Genomic DNA, 5,876 nt, shown 5'->3' with positions numbered 1-5,876 from the left:
CCCTCCATTTCACTGCCCTGGCTCCCAACTCACACCCCTTCTCTCATATACTCGCCACCCCATCCCTCCATCTCATCCTCGGCCTCCCCCTCCTCTTCCCTCCACCTCACTCACATACACTCTCTCTTTCGTCAGTCTTTCACTCCTCCATCCTCTTCCACATGGCCAAACCACCTCAGTGTGTTCCTTATATACGCTTCCTATCACATCCACATCCACCACCACAACGTCTTTTATATCCTCATTCGTCAGCCTGGGCCTTCTCCACGTGACTCCACAAGCTCCTCTTAAATGAACTTCATTTCCACTGCTCTCACCTCTTGACTTGTGTCCATATATATATATATATATATATATATATATATATATATATATATATATATATATATATATATATATATATATATATATATATATATATATATATATATTCACCGTTACTAGGGTGACCATAAACTCCGGAAGCAAACAGTTCAAGAAGGAAAATATAATACTGTACTGGTGGATATCTTCGTACCCACACCTCAGTTATGGGTATTATTAAAACACGTTGATTTTCCTAAACACCCAGCGATCGACACCTCGGGATCAGGTTTACCAACTCTGAAGTGACTCACGACACAAACAGCAGTACAATTTCTTCATATTGATGGGAATAAATCTGGAACAAATTAACAGTGGGTAACGAATGAGAGAGAGAGAGAATATTGATTCAGCTATGTTACACATCAGTCAAGGAATTTGCATTATCTGCTGCAGGGGGATGTGGGAGCAATTGGCACATAGTACTGCAGTAGTTATTCTGATAACGCAGGTTCTAATTCAAGTGTATTTGCTCCTGCCATTATATCACTCCTTTGCTCATGCTAATTCCTGCACTGGATCTTCTTACTTCATGAAATTCGTGGGCCTGCAGGAATCAAGCTACTGCTGGTGAAATATGTGTATATTACCGAACGTGAGGCATGGGAAGCCACTTTGTTAGGACACGACCAAAACAGGCACTGCTGGGACTTTTAGGAACGGACTGATCTATCAAGAGTTCGATACATATGAAAGGGTTCGGTAACTGCTTACAATATATAAACCTATATCTCCATGACGTTACCTGCACGCAAAGGTGAAGAAGAAGGGGCTGTGGGGAGTGTGATGGGAAGAAGAATTCGGAAGACATTGAATGGGGGTGTTGTTGGGAGAAATATAGAAATACATCTCTAATGCCTGACTCCAGAGCTACCTGCAGCTCGGGGAGTGCTGCCATTAATAACGGAGGGAAGACTGTAGAGAAAGTTTTGAGAAGGGGGACGAGAGCATGGCAAGGAAGAGAGGTGTCTAATAATGATTGAGCCATGGTTGTAGTTGTGTTGATACTGGTAAAAATATCATGTTAATAAGAAGTATGAAATGTGTCACGAATACTAAAGGAGTACGGTGCAAGAAGCATCCTGGCGCCTTAAAGAATCAATATGTACCAAAAAAAGGTTACAGGAGAGATTTAATGAGAAACAGGTAAATATGAAAGAAACAGAGGGAGTGGGGGAGAATACAATTTAGGGGAGAGAAGGAGGAAGAGGGGTAGGGAGAGAGTGGAGGGGAGGTACGGAGGAAGGGGTGGGAAGACCAAAATGGAACTAGCACGGAGAGTATAGTATATTTTCAATCTGCATATCATACCTTCAGTTTGTTGTATTCTGCATTTCAGGTTATTATTACATAAATTACACAGAAAATATTGTATTCCGAGCATGCCTCTGAATGTTAAACACAAACATATGCCATTAAAATGCATATCTGTCAACTCTTCTCCATACAGTATTACCAGACACTCAGGCTCATTTCATACCTGCTGAACTAATGCGAATTTATGTCTCTTGCTATGCATACATTTTTCTTTTTATTCAAGGATGAAGGAACCAAGGCCAGTAGCCCGCAAAACATTCCTTCCAAAAATAAAACAAAAACAAAACATCAGAGACGTATTCACGATCAGTTCGTTTCGAAATGCCTGGACACACTGCGTTTGAGAGACTGGAGATCATAGGAAGTAGGAAATACAGAGGGAACGACCAGAAAGGAAGCTATAGACGAAGGCACAGATAGAAGAAAAGAAACCGTAGGAGGTCAGTTTGGAAATTAACTATTTATGCCAGACTCGATCGAAAACCTTTGAGATCTCAAGTGCAATGGCAAAACTTTCGTAAGACTCCCGAAAGGAGGAGGACCAGGAGTCCGAAAGGCAGGTGAGAAGATCGCCAATGAAGCATCCCTGACGGAACCCATACTGATGATCAGATAGAAGGTTGTGATAAGAAAGATACTTTTAAATTTTTCTATGAAGAATTGACTCAAGAACTTTTGAGACAGGATGTTAAAGCAACTGGGCGATAGTTAGAGGGTTGGGGATGGTCACCCTTCTTGGGAACAGGTTGAACGAAGCAAACTTCCAGCATGATGGAAAAGTAGCCTACAAGTTTACAGACAAAGGCGAAAGAGTTTAAATAGGCAGGGTGTACGAACAGAATCACAGTTCTTGAGGACAACATGAGGGACCCCATCAGGCCTATATGCATTGTCAGTATTGAGGCCAGTGATGGCAGAAAATATATCAGCTGAAGAACTTTTAATGTCAGTCATGAGGAAGTCAGAGGAGGGAAGTGATGGAGGAACAGCACCGGAATCGTCTAAGGTGGAATTGGAAAAAAAAGTCTGAGCGAAGAGATCTGCTTTATCAGTAGAAGAAACAGCTATAGAGCCATCAGAGTAGAAAAGAGGAGGGAAGGATGATGAGGTAAAGTTGTTAGAAAGGTTTTTTGGCAAGGTGTCAGAAGGAGAGGGAAGAATTCGATTTGGAGAGTTGGGAGCATTTAGTACGGATAAAACTATTTTTACAAGAACGAAGAACAGACTTAGCACGATTCCGGGCAGAAAAAAAAAAAAAATGTGATTCAGCACTGAGTTGCCTCTGGTACCTTTTATAGTCCCTCCCCTTGTTGTGGACAGCACTAGAATATGCGTCATTAAACCAAGGTTTTTTTTTTTTTTCTTTTTTTTTGCATTAGTCATAGGATATGAGAAAGGAATGTATGTTTCCATGCCCGAGAGAATAACCTCCGAAATACGTATGGCACACTCAGATGGCTTCCGGCCATGGAAACAATAATCACTACAGGGATAATCAAAGAAGTACTGCCTGAGGGCCTCCCAGTCAGCAGGTCCAAAATACAAGAACCGAGGTTTCATTGGAGGGTCTACGGGCCGTACTGGAGCGATAGGACAGGTTAATGTAATAAGATTGTAATCGGAGGAGCCTAAATGAGAGGAAAGGTTAACAACGTAAGCAGAAGGATCAATTGTAAGGATGAGGTCAAGTATGTTGGAACTCTCTCCAAGACGGTTAGGGGTATGGGTAGGGTGCTGTACAAGCTGCACCAGGTCATTAGGTTAATACCTAATATACTCTGTTCACTTTATCTTGGCCTAAAATTGCTACCCCTCATCTTGAATGCTGAGCTGTAACAAGAGATAAACACGAGTATTATACTAGTCCGAAGAAGGTCCATGGGGAGGATGTCGAGCCGCATAATTGTCTTTTTCTGCAACTGAGCTACTTGAAGTAAGTTGCAAAAGGACAAAAATCTGGGTCAAGTTAAAGTGAATGGACTGTAATACCCAGTGACAGCTATCCGAGTATGATCAATATTTTAATTACATTTATATAGTCAGCATTTTAATTACTGACAACCGCCAACTCATACGTTCAGTAGGGTGACCCGTAAATGTCACTCCAATAGAATCACTCCTGCGATAACCTACGTGTTGCGGAGACGGCTCAGTCTGCTGGCGTGGGCATGGCTGTAGCAGTAGAAGTAGATAATTAAATGATGTAAGATAAACTTCAATAGCGTTGACTGAGCCGTCCCCGCAGCACGGGAGTAACTGTCTGGCGTAATGGAAGAGTGCTCACGAAACCGTTTCCATTTAAGGTTCATACAGCTGTGGAATGAAGAGGTGAGACAAGCTGTGGTGCAAAAGACGAAAGGATACAGTGACTGGATGGGAAGCCGAAGCATGGAGGAAGTTGAAAAGCGGAAGAGAGAGCTACATCTAGAAAGGATGAGAGAGGTGAAGACTATTAGGAGAGAGGAAGAAAAGAGTGGACGAGGATTATGGAAGGAATTTGAGTGTAGAGAGAATACAAGAAACTGTTCTGGAAGGAGGGAAAGCGAGTTCGTCAGGGTGATAAATAAGCTAGTAACGGAGTAAAAGGTATTAATGGTAGATTGATAATGGAATAGGGAGAAAAAGAAAGCAGATGGAGAGAACAATTTAAGGAGTGGCTGGATGAATCACTCTTGCGTGATAATCAAAGACGGTGAATAAAACCCACAAGTGTGGGTTTTATTCACCGAATTTAAGGAGTTATTAAACATACGGAATGAACGTAATGCGAGTAAACTTGGCTGGGGAATGGCTGGGAAAAGAAGGGAAGTGAGAAGGGTGGAAGAGATCAGTCGAATGGAAGTTGTGGAAGCACTGAAGAAAGTCAAAATGGTCAAAGCCCCAGGAATGACGAAGTGTGTGGTGACATGCTGAAACATGGAGGAGAAAGGGTAGTAGAATGGATGTGGAAAATGAGCAGATCGGTCTGCGAGGAAGGTAGAGTCCTGGAGGATTGGAAATCAGGGATAATTACTTTTCAGATCAAAGGAAAAGGGGAAAAAGACGTGTGTGGTAATCACAGAGGTATTTGTCTTAGTGTAATAGGAAAATTATATGGTAGGATGCATCTTTACAGAGTTACGGAAATAAAAGATGAATTAGATCTAGAAGAACAGGGAGGTTTTAGGAAAGGAAAGTATTGTGTACATCAGATAATGATCATTAGGTCTTTAGTGTAAAAGCTTCTAAAGAAAGGACGGAAGTTGTATATGGCTTTCATGATTTAGGGAAAGCACACTGGCAGACTGGATAGACAAGGAATGTGGAAGATATTAAGAATATATGGGGTAAATTGAAAGCTGTTGAATGCCGTGAAGCGTGTCTACTGTATGAGGGTGCTAGCGCTCTAGTGCGTCTGGATAGTGAACCGAGTGAATTTTTCTTCCTGAATGTTGGATTAAGACAGGGGTAACCCCGAGTGCCCATTTTCGAACTCAGCCAAGATTTAGGCCATATCTTGATACCCTTGAGGTTTCAAGTTGATGGCTCAAGACGGTCATGAGACATAATGGTGCTAAAGGCGGACAATAAAAACTGGTTGACCTTTGGAAGCCATTTTGGTGACCTTAGCATTGACCACGAGTGACCATTTTCGAACTTGGCCAAGATTTTGAACATATCTTGATACCCTGAAGGTTTCATGTTGGTAGCTCAAGTCGTCCATGAGATATAATGAGAACAGTCACAGACACAGACACACACACACACACACACACACACACACACACACACACACACACACCGACGGACGCAACACAGAGGCAGGCAAAAACATTATCGCTCCGCCTTCTAAAGGCGGGTGATAAATATAGTATAAACACAGTAGGACATGCAGAGATAGCCCTGAATTAACCGTCACTACTCTTACTTTCCACATGTGATGGGCTGTGGATCACTGAGAGTCCCTGTTAGTTAAGTGACCACCATTTGGGATTTTTTTTTTTTTTTTTTTTTAATGTACCAGGGGTCACTGCTTCAGGAGGTAACTTGTGTACTTGTCCCACACGGGAAAGTTCCTTGTCTCAGTGGAGTGAATGGAGCTGGGGCATGGCTGACTGCTGTCTACCTTAAAAGAGCCAGGCAAGGCTGATGCACCACCCCTCAACATCCACACTGTGCATTTTCCACACCGTGTCTACAGACGCTCCGTTAACTCA

The sequence above is a fragment of the Coenobita brevimanus genome, chromosome 99 (assembly GCF_032717465.1).
Source record: "Coenobita brevimanus isolate Jiangsu-jjx chromosome 99, ASM3271746v2, whole genome shotgun sequence".
Lineage (NCBI taxonomy): Eukaryota > Metazoa > Arthropoda > Malacostraca > Decapoda > Coenobitidae > Coenobita > Coenobita brevimanus.
Note: the sequence above shows the minus strand (reverse complement) of the source record.